Raw genomic sequence first — 18457 nt, 5'->3', positions numbered from 1 at the left:
ATTCTAAAAACTTCGTTTGAATGTGTTTGACTTTCATTTGACTCAATTAGCTTCGTTGAATGTGTTTGACTTTCATTTGACTCCATAAGCATTGTGGAATGCAATTGACTTCGATTTGATTCAAAATGCTTTGATTGAATGTATTTGACTTTCATTTTATTCTAAAAGCTTTGATGAAAGTGTTTGACTTTCAATTGACTCAATTAGCTTTGTTGAATTCATTTGATTTTCGTTTGATTCAAAAAGCTTTGTTTAAATGTATTAGACTTTCATTTGATTCTAAAAGCTTTGTTGAATGTGTTTGACTTTCATGTAACTCAATTAGTGTTGTGGAATGCAATTAACTTTCATTTGATTCAAAAAGCTTTGATTGAATGTATTTGACTTTCATTTGATTCAAAACGCTTTGTTGAATGTGTTTGACTTTCATTTGACTCAATTAGCTTTGTTGAATGCATTTGACTTTCATTTGATTCAAAAAGCTTTGTTTGAATGTGTTTGACTTTCATTTGATTCAAAAAGCTTTGTTTGAATGTGTTTGACTTTCTTTTGACTCAATTAGCTTTGTTGAATGTGTTTGACTTTCATTTGACTCAATTAGCATTGTGGAATGCAATTGACTTTCATTTGATTCAAAAAGCTTTTATTCAATGTATTTCACTTTCATTTGATTCAAAACGCTTTGTTGAATGTGTTTGACTTTAATTTGACTCAATTAGCTTTGTTTTATGCATTTCACTTTCATTTGATTCAAAAAGCTCTGTTTGAATGTGTTTGACTTTCATTTGATTCTAAAAGCTTTGTTGAAAGTGTTTGACTTTCATTTGACACAATTAGCTTTGTTAAATGCATTTGACTTTCATTTTAATAAAGAAGCTTTATTTGAATGTGTTTGACTTTCATTTGACTCAATTAGCTTTGTTGAATGCATTTGACTTTCATTTGATTCAAAAAGCTTTGTTTGAATGTGTTTGACTTTTATTTGACACAATTAGCATTGTGGAATGCAATTGACTTCCATTTGATTCAAAAAGCTTTGTTTAAATGTATTTGACTTTCATTTGATTCTAAAAGCTTTGATGAATGTGTTTGACTTTCATTTGACTCAACTAGCTTTGCAATTATTTGATTTTCATTTGATTCAAAAAGCTTTGTTTGAATGTATTTGACTTTCATTTGATTTTAAAAGCTTTGTTGAAAGTGTTTGACTTTCATTTAACTCACTTAGCTTTGTTGAATGCATTTGACTTTCATTTGATTCAAAAATCATTGTTTGAATGTACTTGATTTTCATTTGATTCTAAAAGCTTTGTTGAAAGTGCTTGACTTTCATTTGACTCAATTAGCTTTGTTGAATGCATTTGACTTTCATTTGAATCAAGAAGCTTTATTTGAATGTGTTTGACTTTCATTTGACTCAATTGGCTTTGTTGAATGCATTTGACTTTCATTTGATTCAAAAAGCTTTGTTTAAATGTGTTTGACTTTCTTTTAACTCAAATAGCTTTGTTGAATGTGTTTGACTTTCATTTGACTCAATTAGCTTTGTTGAATGCATTTGACATTCATTTGACTCAAAAAGCTTTGTTTGAATGTGTTTTACTTTCATTTGATTCTAAAAGCTTTGTTGAAAGTGTTTGACTTTCATTTGACTCAATTAGCTTTGTTGAATGCATTTGACTTTCTTTTGAATTAAGAAGCTATGTTTGAATGTGTTTGACTTTCATTTGACTCAATTGGCTTTGTTGAATGCATTTGACTTTCATTTGATTCAAAAAGCTTTGTTTGAATGTGTTTGACTTTCTTTTGACTCAATTAGCTTCGTTGAATGTGTTTGACTTTCATTTGACTCAATTAGCATTATGGAATGCAATTGACTTTCATTTGATTCAAAAAGCTTTGTTTGAATGTATTTGACTTTCATTTGATTCTAAAAGCTTTGATGAAAGTGTTTGACTTTCATTTGACTCAATTAGCTTTGTTGAATTCATTTGATTTTCATTTGATTCAAAAAGCTTTGTTTGAATGTGTTTGACTTTCATTTGATTCTAAAAGCTTTGTTGAAAGTGTTTGACTTTCATTTGACTCAATTAGCTTTGTTGAATGCATTTGACTTTCATTTGAATCAAAATGCTTTGTTTGAATGTGTTTGACTTTCATTTGACTCAATTAGCTTTGTTGAAAGTGTTTCACTTTCATTTGACTCAATTAGCTTTGTTGAATGCATTTTACTTTCATTTGATACAAAAAGCTTTGTTTGAATGTGTTTGACTTTATTTTGACTCAATTAGCTTTGTTGAATGTGTTTGACTTTCATTTGACTCAATTAGCATTGTGAAATGCAATTGACTTTCATTTGATTCAAAAAGCTTTGATTGAATGTATTTGACTTTCATTTGATTCTAAACGCTTTGTTGAAAGTGTTTGACTTTCATTTGACTCAATTAGCTTTGTTGAATGCATTTGACTTTCATTTGATTCAAAAAGCTTTGTTTGAATGTGTTTGACATTCATTTGACTCAATTAGCTTTGTTGAATGCATTTGACTTTCATTTGAATCAAGAAGCTTTATTTGAATGTGTTTGACTTTCATTTGACTCAATTGGCTTTGTTGAATGCATTTGACTTTCATTTGAGTCAAAAACCTTTGTTTGAATGTGTTTGACTTTCATTTGACTCAATTAGCTTCGTTGAATGTGTTTGACTTTCATTTGACTCAATTAGCTTTGTTGAAAGTGTTTGAATTTCATTTGAATCAAGAAGCTTTGTTTGAATGTGTTTGACTTTCATTTGACTCAATTGGCTTTGTTGAATGCATTTGACTTTCATTTGATTCAAAAAGCTTTGTTTGAATGTGGTTGACTTTCATTTGACTCAATTAGCTTCGTTGAATGTGTTTGACTTTCATTTGACTCAATTAGCATTGTGGAATGCAATCGACTTCCATTTGATTCAAAAAGCTTTGTTTGAATGCATTTGACTTTTATTTGATTCTAAACGCTTTGTTGAAAGTGTTTGACTTTCATTTGACTCAATTAGCTTTGTTGAATGCATTTGAATTTCATTTGAATCAAGAAGCTTTGTTTGAATGTGTTTGACTTTCATTTGACTCAATTGGCTTTGTTGAATGCATTTGACTTTCATTTGATTCAAAAAGCTTTGTTTGAATGTGTTTGACTTTCATTTGACTCAATTAGCTTCGTTGAATGTGTTTGACCTTCATTTGACTCAATTAGCATTGTGGAATGCAATTGACTTTCATTTGATTCAAAAAGCTTTGTTTGAATATATTTGACTTTAATTTGATTCTAAAAGCTTTGATGAAAGTGTTTGACTTTCATTTGACTCAATTAGCTTTGTTGAATTCATTTGATTTTCATTTGATTCAAAAAGCTTTGTTTAAATGTGTTTGACTTTCATTTGACTCAATTAGCTTTGTTGAAAGTGTTTGACTTTCATTTGACTCAATTAGCTTTGCTGAATGCATTTGACTTTCATTTGATTCAAAAAGCTTTGTTTGAATGTGTTTGACTTTCATTTGATTCTAAAAGCTTTGTTGAAAGTGTTTGACTTTCATTTGACTCAAAAAGCTTTGATTGAATGTATTTGACTTTCATTTGATTCTAAAAGCTTTGTTGAAAGTGTTTGACATTCATTTGACTCAGTTAGCTTTGTAGAATGCATTTGGCTTTCATTTGATTCAAAAATGCTTTGTTTGAATGTGTTTGACTTTCATTTTACTTAATTAGCTTTTTTGAATGTGTTTGACTTTCATTTGACTCAATTACCATTATGGAATGCAATAGACTTTCATTTGATCAAAAAGCATAGTTTAATGTATTTGGCTTTCATTTGATTCTAAAAGCTTGGATGAAAGTGTTTGACTTTCATTTGACTCAATTAGCTTTGTTGAATGCATTTGACTTTCATTTGATTCAAAAAGCTTTGTTTGAATGTGTTTGACTTTCATTTGACTCAATTAGCTTTGTTGAAAGTGTTTGACTTTCATTTGACACAATTAGCTTTGTTGAATGCATTTGAATTTCATTTGAATCAAGAAGCTTTGTTTGAATGTGTTTGACTTTCATTTGACTCAATTGGCTTTGTTGAATGCATTTGACTTTCATTTGATTCAAAAAGCTTTGTTTGAATGTGTTTGACTTTCATTTGACTCAATTAGCTTCGTTGAATGTGTTTGACCTTCATTTGACTCAATTAGCATTGTGGAATGCAATTGACTTTCATTTGATTCAAAAAGCTTTGTTTGAATATATTTGACTTTAATTTGATTCTAAAAGCTTTGATGAAAGTGTTTGACTTTCATTTGACTCAATTAGCTTTGTTGAATTCATTTGATTTACATTTGATTCAAAAAGCTTTGTTTAAATGTGTTTGACTTTCATTTGACTCAATTAGCTTTGTTGAAAGTGTTTTACTTTCATTTAACTCAATTAGCTTTGTTGAATGCATTTGACTTTCATTTGATTCAAAAAGCTTTGTTTGAATGTGTTTGACTTTCTTTTGACTCAATTAGCTTTGTTGAAAGTGTTTGACTTTCATTTGACTCAATTAGCTTTGTTGAATGCGTTTTACATTCATTTGATTCAAAAAGCTTTGTTTGAATGTGTTTGACTTTCTTTTGACTCAATTAGCTTTGTTGAAAGTGTTTGACTTTCATTTGACTCAATTAGCTTTGTTGAATGCATTTGACTTTCATTTGATTCAAAAAGCTTTGTTTGAATGTGTTTGACTTTCATTTGACTCAATTACCTTTGTTGAAAGTGTTTGACTTTCATTTGACACAATTAGCTTTGTTTAATGCATTTGAATTTGATTTGAATCAAGAAGCTTTGTTTGAATGTGTTTGACTTTCATTTGACTCAATTGGCTTTGTTGAAAGTGTTTGAGTTTCATTTAACTCAATTAGCTTTGTTGAATGCATTTGACTTTCATTTGAATCAAAAAGCTTTGTTTGAATGTGTTTGACTTTCATTTGACTCAATTAGCTTTGTTGAAAGTGTTTGACTTTCATTTGACTCAATTAGCTTTGTTGAATGCATTTGACTTTCATTTGATTCAAAAAGCTTTGTTTGAATGTGTTTGACTTTCTTTTGACTCAATTAGCTTTGTTGAATGTGTTTGACTTTCATTTGACTTAATTAGCATTGTGGAATGTTATTGACTTTCATTTGATTCAAAAAGCTTTGATTGAATGTATTTGACTTTCATGTGATTCTAAACGCTTTGTTGAAAGTGTTTGACTTTCATTTGACTCAATTAGCTTTGTTGAATGCATTTGACTTTCATTTGAATCAAGAAGCTTTGTTTGAATGTGTTTGACATTCATTTGACTCAATTGGCTTTGTTGAATGCATTTGACTATCATTTGACTCAAAAAGCTTTGTTTGAATGTGTTTGACTTTCATTTGACTCAATTAGCTTTGTTGAATGTGTTTGACCTTCATTTGACTCAATTAGCATTGTGGAATGCAATTGACTTTCAATTGATTCAAAAAGCTTTGTTTGAATATATTTGACTTTAATTTGATTCTAAAAGCTTTGATGAAAGTGTTTGACTTTCATTTAACTCAAATAGCTTTGTTGAATTCATTTGATTTTCATTTGATTCAAAAAGCTTTGTTTAAATGTGTTTGACTTTCATTTGACTTAATTAGCTTTGTTGAGTGCATTTGACTTTCATTTGATTCAAAAAACTTTGTTTGAATGTGTTTGACTTTCTTTTGACTCAATTAGCTTTGTTGAAAGTGTTTGACTTTCATTTGACTCAATTAGCTTTGTTGAATGCATTTTACTTTCATTTGATTCAAAAAGCTTTGTTTGAATGTGTTTGACTTTCTTTTGACTCCATTAGCTTTATTGAATGTGTTTGACTTTCATTTGACTCAATTAGCATTGTGGAATGCAATTGACCTTCATTTGATTCAAAAAGCTTTGTTTGAATGTGTTTGACTTTCTTTTGACTCAATTAGCTTTGTTGAATGTGTTTGACTTTCATTTGACTTAATTAGCATTGTGGAATGCCATTGACTTTCATTTGATTCAAAAAGCTTTGATTGAATGTATTTGACTTTCATTTGATTCTAAACGCTTTGTTGAATGTGTTTGACTCATTTGACTCAATTAGCTTTGTTGAATGCATTTGACTTTCATTTGATTCAAAAAGCTTTGTTTGAATGTGTTTGACTTTCATGTGATTCTAAACGCCTTGTTGAAATTGTTTGACTTTCATTTGACACAATTATCTTTGTTGAATGCAAATGACTTTCATTTGAATCAAGAAGCTTTATTTGAATGTGTTTGACTTTCATTTGACTCAATTGGCTTTGTTGAATGCATTTGACTTTCATTTGATTTAAAAAGCTTTGTTTGAATGTGTTTGACTTTCATTTGAATCAAGAAGCTTTGTTTGAATGTGTTTGACTTTCTTTTGACTCAATTAGCTTTGTTGAATGTGTTTGACTTTCATTTGACTTAATTAGCATTGTGGAATGTTATTGACTTTCATTTGATTCAAAAAGCTTTGATTGAATGTATTTGACTTTCATGTGATTCTAAACGCTTTGTTGAAAGTGTTTGACTTTCATTTGACTCAATTAGCTTTGTTGAATGCATTTGACTTTCATTTGAATCAAGAAGCTTTGTTTGAATGTGTTTGACATTCATTTGACTCAATTGGCTTTGTTGAATGCATTTGACTATCATTTGACTCAAAAAGCTTTGTTTGAATGTGTTTGACTTTCATTTGACTCAATTAGCTTTGTTGAATGTGTTTGACCTTCATTTGACTCAATTAGCATTGTGGAATGCAATTGACTTTCAATTGATTCAAAAAGCTTTGTTTGAATATATTTGACTTTAATTTGATTCTAAAAGCTTTGATGAAAGTGTTTGACTTTCATTTAACTCAAATAGCTTTGTTGAATTCATTTGATTTTCATTTGATTCAAAAAGCTTTGTTTAAATGTGTTTGACTTTCATTTGACTTAATTAGCTTTGTTGAGTGCATTTGACTTTCATTTGATTCAAAAAACTTTGTTTGAATGTGTTTGACTTTCTTTTGACTCAATTAGCTTTGTTGAAAGTGTTTGACTTTCATTTGACTCAATTAGCTTTGTTGAATGCATTTTACTTTCATTTGATTCAAAAAGCTTTGTTTGAATGTGTTTGACTTTCTTTTGACTCCATTAGCTTTATTGAATGTGTTTGACTTTCATTTGACTCAATTAGCATTGTGGAATGCAATTGACCTTCATTTGATTCAAAAAGCTTTGTTTGAATGTGTTTGACTTTCTTTTGACTCAATTAGCTTTGTTGAATGTGTTTGACTTTCATTTGACTTAATTAGCATTGCGGAATGCCATTGACTTTCATTTGATTCAAAAAGCTTTGATTGAATGTATTTGACTTTCATTTGATTCTAAACGCTTTGTTGAATGTGTTTGACTCATTTGACTCAATTAGCTTTGTTGAATGCATTTGACTTTCATTTGATTCAAAAAGCTTTGTTTGAATGTGTTTGACTTTCATGTGATTCTAAACGCCTTGTTGAAATTGTTTGACTTTCATTTGACACAATTATCTTTGTTGAATGCAAATGACTTTCATTTGAATCAAGAAGCTTTATTTGAATGTGTTTGACTTTCATTTGACTCAATTGGCTTTGTTGAATGCATTTGACTTTCATTTGATTTAAAAAGCTTTGTTTGAATGTGTTTGACTTTCATTTGAATCAAGAAGCTTTGTTTGAATGTGTTTGACTTTCTTTTGACTCAATTAGCTTTGTTGAATGTGTTTGACTTTCATTTGACTTAATTAGCATTGTGGAATGTTATTGACTTTCATTTGATTCAAAAAGCTTTGATTGAATGTATTTCACTTTCATGTGATTCTAAACGCTTTGTTGAAAGTGTTTGACTTTCATTTGACTCAATTAGCTTTGTTGAATGCATTTTACTTTCATTTGAATCAAGAAGCTTTGTTTGAATGTGTTTGACTTTCTTTTAACTCAATTAGCTTTGTTGAATGTGTTTGACTTTCATTTGACTTAATTAGCTTTGTTGAATGCATTTGACATTCATTTGATTCAAAAAGCTTTGTATGAATGTGTTTTACTTTCATTTGATTCTGAAATCTTTGTTGAAAGTGTTTGACTTTCATTTGAATCAATTAGCTTTGTTGAATGCATTTGACTTTCATTTGAATCAAGAAGCTATGTTTGAATGTGTTTGACTTTCATTTGACTCAATTGGCTTTGTTGAATGCATTTGACTATCATTTGATTCAAAAAGCTTTGTTTGAATGTGTTTGACTTTCATTTGACTCAATTAGCTTTGTTGAATGTGTTTGACCTTCATTTGACTCAATTAGCATTGTGGAATGCAATTGACTTTCAATTGATTCAAAAAGCTTTGTTTGAATATATTTGACTTTAATTTGATTCTAAAAGCTTTGATGAAAGTGTTTGACTTTCATTTGACTCAAATAGCTTTGTTGAATTCATTTAATTTTCATTTGATTCAAAAAGCTTTGTTTAAATGTGTTTGACTTTCATTTGACTCAATTAGCTTTGTTGAAAGTGTTTGAGTTTCATTTGACTCAATTAGCTTTGTTGAATGCATTTGACTTTCATTTGATTCAAAAGGCTTTGTTTGAATGTGTTTGACTTTCTTTTGACTCAATTAGCTTTGTTGAAAGTGTTTGACTTTCATTTGACTCAATTAGCTTTGTTGAATGCATTTTACTTTCATTTGATTCAAAAAGCTTTGTTTGAATGTGTTTGACTTTCTTTTGACTCCATTAGCTTTGTTGAATGTGTTTGACTTTCATTTGACTCAATTAGCATTGTGGAATGCAATTGACTTTCATTTGATTCAAAAAGCTTTGATTGAATGTATTTGACTTTCATTTGATTCTAAATGCTTTGTTGAAAGTGTTTGACTCATTTGACTCAATTAGCTTTGTAGAATGCATTTGACTTTCATTTGTTTCAAAAAGCTTTGTTTGAATGTGTTTGAATTTCTTTTGACTCAATTAGCTTTGTTGAAAGTTTTTGACTTTCATTTGACTCAATTAGCTTTGTTGAATGCATTTTACTTTCATTTGATTCAAAAAGCATTGTTTGAATGTGTTTGACTTCTTTTGACTCAATTAGCTTTGTTGAATGTGTTTGACTTTCATTTGACTCAATTAGCATTGTGGAATGCAATTGACTTTCATTTGATTCAAAAAGCTTTGATTGAATGTATTTGACTTTCATTTGATTCTAAACGCTTTGTTGAAAGTGTTTGACTTTCATTTGACTCAATTAGCTTTGTTGAATGCATTTCACTTTCATTTGATTCAAAAAGCTTTGTTTGAATGTGTTTGACTTCATTTGATTCTAAAATCTTTGTTGAAAGTGTTAGACTTTCATTTGACACAATTAGCTTTGTTGAATGCATTTGACTTTCATTTGAATCAAGAAGTTTTATTTGAATGTGTTTGACTTTATTTTGACTCAATTGGCTTTGTTGAATGCATTTGACTTTCATTTGATTCAAAAAGCTTTGTTTGAATGTGTTTGACTTTCATTTGACTCAATTAGCTTCGTTGAATTTGTTTGACTTTCATTTGACTCAATTAGCATTGTGGAATGCAATCGACTTCCATTTGATTCAAAAAGCTTTGTTAGAATGTATTTGACTTTCATTTGATTCTAAAAGCTTTGATGAAAGTGTTTGACTTTCATTAGACACAATTAGTTTTGTTGAATTCATTTGATTTTCGATTGATTCAAAAAGCTTTGTGTGAATGTATTTGACTTTCATTTGATTATAAAGCTTTGTTGAAAGTGTTTGACTTCCATTTGTCTCAATTTGCTTTGTTGAATGCATTTGACTTTCATTTGAATCAAAAAGCTTTGTTTGAATGTGTTTGACTTTCATTTGAGTCAATTAGCTTTGTTGAAAGTGTTTGACTTTCATTTGACTCAATTAGCTTTGTTGAATGCATTTGACTTTCATTTGATTCAAAAAGCTTTGTTTGAATGTGTTTGACTTTCATTTGACTCAATTAGCTTTGTTGAATGTGTTTGACTTTCATTTGACTTAATTAGCATTGTGGAATGCAATTGACTTTCATTTGATTCAAAAAGCTTTGATTGAATTTATTTGACTTTCATTTGATTCTAAACACTTTGTTGAAAGTGTTTGACTTTCATTTGACTCAATTAGCTTTGTTGAATGCATTTGACTTTCATTTGAATCAAGAAGCTTTGTTTGAATGTGTTTGACTTTCATTTGACTCAATTGGCTTTGTTGAATGCATTTGACTTTCATTTGATTCAAAAAGCTTTGTTTGAATGTGTTTGACTTTCATTTGACTCAATTAGCTTCGTTGAATGTATTTGACCTTCATTTGAGTTAATTAGCATTGTGGAATGCAATTGACTTTCATTTGATTCAAAAAGCTTTGTTTGAATATATTTGACTTTAATTTGATTCTAAAAGCTTTGATGAAAGTGTTTGACTTTCATATGACTCAATTAGCTTTGTTGAATTCAGTTGATTTTCATTTGATTCAAAAAGCTTTGTTTAAATGTGTTTGACTTTCATTCGACTCAATTAGCTTTGTTGAAAGTGTTTGAGTTTCATTTGACTCAATTAGCTTTGTTGAATGCATTTGACTTTCATTTGAATCAAAAAGCTTTGTTTGAATGTGTTTGACTTTCATTTGACTCAATTAGCTTTGTTGAAAGTGTTTGACTTTCATTTGACTCAATTAGCTTTGTTGAATGCATTTGACTTTCATTTGATTCAAAAAGCTTTGTTTGAATGTGTTTGACTTTCTTTTGACTCAATTAGCTTTGTGGAATGTGTTTGACTTTCATTTGACTTAATTAGCATTGTGGAATGTTATTGACTTTCATTTGATTCAAAAAGCTTTGATTGAATGTATTTGACTTTCATGTGATTCTAAACGCTTTGTTGAAAGTGTTTGACTTTCATTTGACTCAAATAGCTTTGTTGAATGCATTTGACTATCATTAGAATCAAGAAGCTTTGTTTGAATGTGTTTGACATTCATTTGACTCAATTGGCTTTGTTGAATGCATTTGACTATCATTTGATTCAAAAAGCTTTGTTTGAATGTGTTTGACTTTCATTTGACTCAATTAGCTTTGTTGAATGTGTTTGACCTTCATTTGACTCAATTAGCATTGTGGAATGCAATTGACTTTCAATTTATTCAAAAAGCTTTGTTTGAATATATTTGACTTTCATTTGACTCAAATAGCTTTGTTGAATTCATTTGATTTTCATTTGATTCAAAAAGCTTTGTTTAAATGCGTTTGACTTTCATCTGACACAATTAGCTTTGTTAAAAGTGTTTGAGTTTCATTTGACTCAATTAGCTTTGTTGAATGCATTTGACTTTCATTTGATTCAAAAAGCTTTGTTTGAATGTGTTTGACTTTCTTTTGACTCAATTAGCTTTGTTGAAAGTGTTTGACTTTCATTTGACTCAATTAGCTTTGTTGAATGCATTTGACTTTCATTTGATTCAAAAAGCTTTGTTTGAATGTGTGTGACTTTCTTTTAACTCAATTAGCTTTGTTGAATGTGTTTGACTTTCACTTGACTTAATTAGCATTGTGGAATGCAATTGACTTTCATTAGATTCAAAAAGCTTTGATTGAATGTATTTGACTTTCATTTGATTCTAAACGCTTTGTTGAAAGTGTTTGACTTTAATTTGACTCAATTAGCTTTGTTGAATGCATTTGACTTTCATTTGAATCAAGAAGCTTTGTTTGAATGTGTTTGACTTTCATTTGACTCAATTGGCTTTGTTGAATGCATTTGACTTTCATTTGATTCAAAAAGCTTTGTTTCAATGTGTTTGACTTTCATTCGACTCAATTAGCTATGTTGAAAGTGTTTGACTTTCACTTGACTCAATTAGCTTTGTTGAATGCATTTGACTTTCATTTGACTCAATTGGCTTTGTTTGAATGTGTTTGACTTTCTTTTAACTCAATTAGCTTTGTTGAATGTGTTTGACTTTCACTTGACTTAATTAGCATTGTGGAATGCAATTGACTTTCATTACATTTAAAAAGCTTTGATTGAATGTATTTGACTTTCCTTTGATTCTAAACGCTTTGTTGAATGTGTTTGACCTTCATTTGACTCAATTAGCATTGTGGAATGCAATTGACTTTCAATTTATTCAAAAAGCTTTGTTTGAATATATTTGACTTTAATTTGATTCTAAAAGCTTTGATGAAAGTGTTTGAGTTTCATTTGACTCAATTAGCTTTGTTGAATGCATTTAACTTTCATTTGATTCAAAAAGCTTTGTTTAAATGTGTTTGACTTTCATTCAACTCAATTAGCTTTGTTGAAAGTGTTTAACTTTCATTTGACTCAATTAGCTTTGTTGAATGCATTTGACTTTCATTTGATTCAAAAAGCTTTGTTTGAATGTGTTTGACTTTCTTTTGACTCAATTAGCTTTGTTGAAAGTGTTTGACTTTCATTTGACTCAATTAGCTTTGTTGAATGCATTTTTTTTTCATTTTATTCAAAAAGCATTGTTTGAATGTGTTTGACTTTCTTTTGACTCAATTAGCTTTGTTGAATGTGTTTGACTTTCATTTGACTCAATTAGCATTGTGGAATGCAATTGACTTTCATTTGATTCAAAAAGCTTTGATTGAATGTATTTGACTTTCATTTGATTCGAAACGCTTTGTTGAAAGTGTTTGACTCATTTGACTCAATTAGCTTTGTTGAATGCATTTGACTTTCATTTGATTCAAAAAGCTTTGTTTGAATGTGTTTGACTTTCATTTGATTATAAAAGCTTTGTTGAAAGTGTTTGACTTTCATTTGACACAATTAGCTTTGTTGAATGCATTTGACTTTCATTTGAATCAAGAAGCTTTATTTAAATGTGTTTGACTTTCATTTGACTCAATTGACTTTGTTGAATGCATTTGACTTTCATTTGATTCAAAAAGCTTTTTTTGAATGTGTTTGACTTTCATTTGACTCAATTAGCTTCGTTGAATGTGTTTGACTTTCATTTGACTCTATTAGCTTTGTTAAATGATTTTGACTTTCATTTGTTTCAAAAAGCTTTGTTTGAATGTGTTTGACTTTCATTTGATTCTAAAAGCTTTATTGAAAGTGTTTGACATTCATTTGACTCAACTAGCTTTGTTAAATGCATTTGGCTTTCATTTGATTCATAAAGCTTTGTTTGAATGTGTTTGACTTTTATATGATTCTAAAAAAATTGTTGAAAGTGTTTGACTTTCATTTGACTCAATTAGCTTTGTTGAATGCATTTTGCTTTCATTTGATTCAAAAAGCTTTGTTTGAATGTGTTTGACTATCATTTGACTCAATTAGCATTGTTGAATGTGTTTGACTTTCATTTCACTCAAATAGCATTGTGGAATGCAATTGACTTTCATTTGATTCAAAAAGTTTGTTTGAAAGCATTTGACTTTCATTTGATTCTAAAAGCTTTGTTGCAAGTGTTTAACTTTCTTTTGACTCAATTAGTTTTGTTAAATGCATTTGACTTTCATTTGATTCAAAAAGCTTTGTTTGAATGTGTTTGACTTTCATTTGACTCAATTAGCTTTGTTGAATGTGTTTGAGTTTCATTTGACTCAATTAGCTTTGTTGAATGCATTTGACTTTCATTTGATTCAGAAAGCTTTGTTTGAATGTGTTTGACTTTCATTTGATTCTAAAAGCTTTGTTTAAAGTGTTTGACTTTCAGTTGACTCAATTAGCTTTGTTGAACGCATTTGACTTTCATTAGATTCAAAAAGCTTTGTTTGAATGCGTTTGACGTTCGTTTGACTTAATTAGCTTTGTTGAATATGTTTGACTTTCATTTGACTCAATAAGCATTATGGAATGTAATTGACTTTCATTTAATTCAAAAAGCTTTGTTTGAATGTATTTGACTTTCATTTGACTCACTTAGCTTTGTTGAACGCATTTCACTTTCATTTGATTCAATAAGCTTTGTTTGAATGTGTTTGACTTTCATTTAATTCTAAAAGCATTGTTGAAAGTGTTTGACTTTCATTTGACTCAATTAGCTTTGTTGAATGCATTTGGCTTTCATTTGATTCAAAAAGCTTTGTTTGAATGTGTTTGACTTTCATTTGACTTAATTAGCATTGTTGAATGTATTAGACTTTCATTTGACTCAATTAGCATTGTGGAAAGCAATTGACTTTCATTGGATTCAAAAAGCTTTGTTTGAATGTATTTGACTTTCATTTGTTGAAAGTGTTTGACTTTCATTTGACTTAATTAGCTTTGTTGAATGCATTTGACTTTCATTTGACTCAAAATGCTTTGTTTGAATTTGTTTGACTTTCATTTGATTCTAAAAGCTTTGCTGAAAGTGTATGACTTTCATTTGACTCAATTAGCTTTGTTGAATACAATTGACTTTCATTTGATTCGGAAAGCTTTGTTTGAATGTATTTGATGTTCATTTGACTCAATTAGCTTTGTTGAAAGTGTTTGACTTTCATTTGACTCAATTAGCTTTGTTGAATGCATTTGACTTTCATTTGAATCAAGAAGCTTTGTTTGAATGTGTTTGACTTTCATTTGACTCAATTGGCTTTGTTGAATGCATTTTACTTTCATTTGATTCAAAAAGCTTTGTTTGAATGTGTTTGACTTTCATTTGACTCAATTAGCTTCGTTGAATGTATTTGACCTTCATTTGAGTTAATTAGCATTGTGGAATGCAATTGACTTTCATTTGATTCAAAAAGCTTTGTTTGAATATATTTGACTTTAATTTGATTCTAAAAGCTTTGATGAAAGTGTTTGACTTTCATATGACTCAATTAGCTTTGTTGAATTCAGTTGATTTTCATTTGATTCAAAAAGCTTTGTTTAAATGTGTTTGACTTTCATTCGACTCAATTAGCTTTGTTGAAAGTGTTTGAGTTTCATTTGACTCAATTAGCTTTGTAGAATGCATTTGACTTTCATTTGATTCAAAAAGCTTTGTTTGAATGTGTTTGAATTTCTTTTGACTCAATTAGCTTTGTTGAAAGTTTTTGACTTTCATTTGACTCAATTAGCTTTGTTGAATGCATTTTACTTTCATTTGATTCAAAAAGCATTGTTTGAATGTGTTTGACTTCTTTTGACTCAATTAGCTTTGTTGAATGTGTTTGACTTTCATTTGACTCAATTAGCATTGTGGAATGCAATTGACTTTCATTTGATTCAAAAAGCTTTGATTGAATGTATTTGACTTTCATTTGATTCTAAACGCTTTGTTGAAAGTGTTTGACTTTCATTTGACTCAATTAGCTTTGTTGAATGCATTTCACTTTCATTTGATTCAAAAAGCTTTGTTTGAATGTGTTTGACTTCATTTGATTCTAAAATCTTTGTTGAAAGTGTTAGACTTTCATTTGACACAATTAGCTTTGTTGAATGCATTTGACTTTCATTTGAATCAAGAAGTTTTATTTGAATGTGTTTGACTTTATTTTGACTCAATTGGCTTTGTTGAATGCATTTGACTTTCATTTGATTCAAAAAGCTTTGTTTGAATGTGTTTGACTTTCATTTGACTCAATTAGCTTCGTTGAATTTGTTTGACTTTCATTTGACTCAATTAGCATTGTGGAATGCAATCGACTTCCATTTGATTCAAAAAGCTTTGTTAGAATGTATTTGACTTTCATTTGATTCTAAAAGCTTTGATGAAAGTGTTTGACTTTCATTAGACACAATTAGTTTTGTTGAATTCATTTGATTTTCGATTGATTCAAAAAGCTTTGTGTGAATGTATTTGACTTTCATTTGATTCTAAATCTTTGTTGAAAGTGTTTGACTTTCATTTGTCTCAATTAGCTTTGTTGAATGCATTTGACTTTCATTTGAATCAAGAAGCTTTGTTTGATTGTGTTTGACTTTCATTTGACTCAATTGGCTTTGTTGAATGCATTTGACTTTCATTTGATTCAAAAAGCTTTGTTTGAATGTGTTTGACTTTCATTTGAGTCAATTAGCTTTGTTGAAAGTGTTTGACTTTCATTTGACTCAATTAGCTATGTTGAATGCATTTGACTTTCATTTGATTCAAAAAGCTTTGTTTGAATGTGTTTGACTTTCATTTGACTCAATTAGCTTTGTTGAATGTGTTTGACTTTCATTTGACTTAATTAGCATTGTGGAATGCAATTGACTTTCATTTGATTCAAAAAGCTTTGATTGAATTTATTTGACTTTCATCTGATTCTAAACGCTTTGTTGAAAGTGTTTGACTTTCATTTGTCTCAATTAGCTTTGTTGAATGCATTTGACTTTCATTTGAATCAAAAAGCTTTGTTTGAATGTGTTTGACTTTCATTTGAGTCAATTAGCTTTGTTGAAAGTGTTTGACTTTCATTTGACTCAATTAGCTATGTTGAATGCATTTGACTTTCATTTGATTCAAAAAGCTTTGTTTGAATGTGTTTGACTTTCATTTGACTCAATTAGCTTTGTTGAATGTGTTTGACTTTCATTTGACTTAATTAGCATTGTGGAATGCAATTGACTTTCATTTGATTCAAAAAGCTTTGATTGAATTTATTTGACTTTCATTTGATTCTAAACGCTTTGTTGAAAGTGTTTGACTTTCATTTGACTCAATTAGCTTTGTTGAATGCATTTGACTTTCATTTGAATCAAGAAGCTTTGTTTGATTGTGTTTGACTTTCATTTGACTCAATTGGCTTTGTTGAATGCATTTGACTTTCATTTGATTCAAAAAGCTTTGTTTGAATGTGTTTGACTTTCATTTGACTCAATTAGCTTCGTTGAATGTATTTGACCTTCATTTGAGTTAATTAGCATTGTGGAATGCAATTGACTTTCATTTGATTCAAAAAGCTTTGTTTGAATATATTTGACTTTAATTTGATTCTAAAAGCTTTGACGAAAGTGTTTGAGTTTCATTTGACTCAATTAGCTTTGTTGAATGCATTTGACTTTCATTTGATTCAAAAAGCTTTGTTTGAATGTGTTTGACTTTCTTTTGACTCAATTAGCTTTGTTGAAAGTGTTTGACTTTCATTTGACTCAATTAGCTTTGTTGAATGCATTTGACTTTCATTTGATTCAAAAAGCTTTGTTTGAATGTGTTTGACTTTCTTTTGACTCAATTAGCTTTGTGGAATGTGTTTCACTTTCATTTGACTTAATTAGCATTGTGGAATGTTATTGACTTTCATTTGATTCAAAAAGCTTTGATTGAATGTATTTGACTTTCATGTGATTCTAAACGCTTTGTTGAAAGTGTTTGACTTTCATTTGACTCAATTAGCTTTGTTGAATGCATTTGACTTTCATTAGAATCAAGAAGCTTTGTTTGAATGTGTTTGACATTCATTTGACTCAATTGGCTTTGTTGAATGCATTTGACTATCATTTGATTCAAAAAGCTTTGTTTGAATGTGTTTGACTTTCATTTGACTCAATTAGCTTTGTTGAATGTGTTTGACCTTCATTTGACTCAATTAGCATTGTGGAATGCAATTGACTTTCATTTGATTCAAAAAGCTTTGTTTGAATATATTTGACTTTAATTTGATTCTAAAAGCTTTGATGAAAGTGTTTGACTTTCATTTGACTCAATTAGCTTTGTTGAATTCATTTGATTTTCATTTGATTCAAAAAGCTTTGTTTAAATGTGTTTGACTTTCATCTGACACAATTAGCTTTGTTGAAAGTGTTTGAGTTTCATTTGACTCAATTAGCTTTGTTGAATGCATTTGACTTTCATTTGATTCAAAAAGCTTTGTTTGAATGTGTTTGACTTTCTTTAGACTCAATTAGCTTTGTTGAAAGTGTTTGACTTTTATTTGACTCAATTAGCTTTGTTGAATGCATTTGACTTTCATTTGATTCAAAAAGCTTTGTTTGAATGTGTTTGACTTTCTTTTAACTCAATTAGCTTTGTTGAATGTGTTTGACTTTCACTTGACTTAATTAGCATTGTGGAATGCAATTGAATTTCATTAGATTCAAAAAGCTTTGATTGAATGTATTTGACTTTCATTTGATTCTAAACGCTTTGTTGAAAGTGTTTGACTTTCATTTGACTCAATTAGCTTTGTTGAATGCATTTGACTTTCATTAGAATCAAGAAGCTTTGTTTGAATGTGTTTGACATTCATTTGACTCAATTGGCTTTGTTGAATGCATTTGACTATCATTTGATTCAAAAAGCTTTGTTTGAATGTGTTTGACTTTTATTTGACTCAATTAGCTTTGTTGAATGTGTTTGACCTTCATTTGACTCAATTAGCATTGTGGAATGCAATTGACTTTCAATTTATTCAAAAAGCTTTGTTTGAATATATTTGACTTTAATTTGATTCTAAAAGCTTTGATGAAAGTGTTTGACT

This window comes from Chenopodium album, chromosome 23 (genome assembly GCF_948465745.1).
Source record: "Chenopodium album chromosome 23, dcCheAlbu1.1, whole genome shotgun sequence".
NCBI classification, from domain to species: domain Eukaryota; kingdom Viridiplantae; phylum Streptophyta; class Magnoliopsida; order Caryophyllales; family Amaranthaceae; genus Chenopodium; species Chenopodium album.
Note: the sequence above shows the minus strand (reverse complement) of the source record.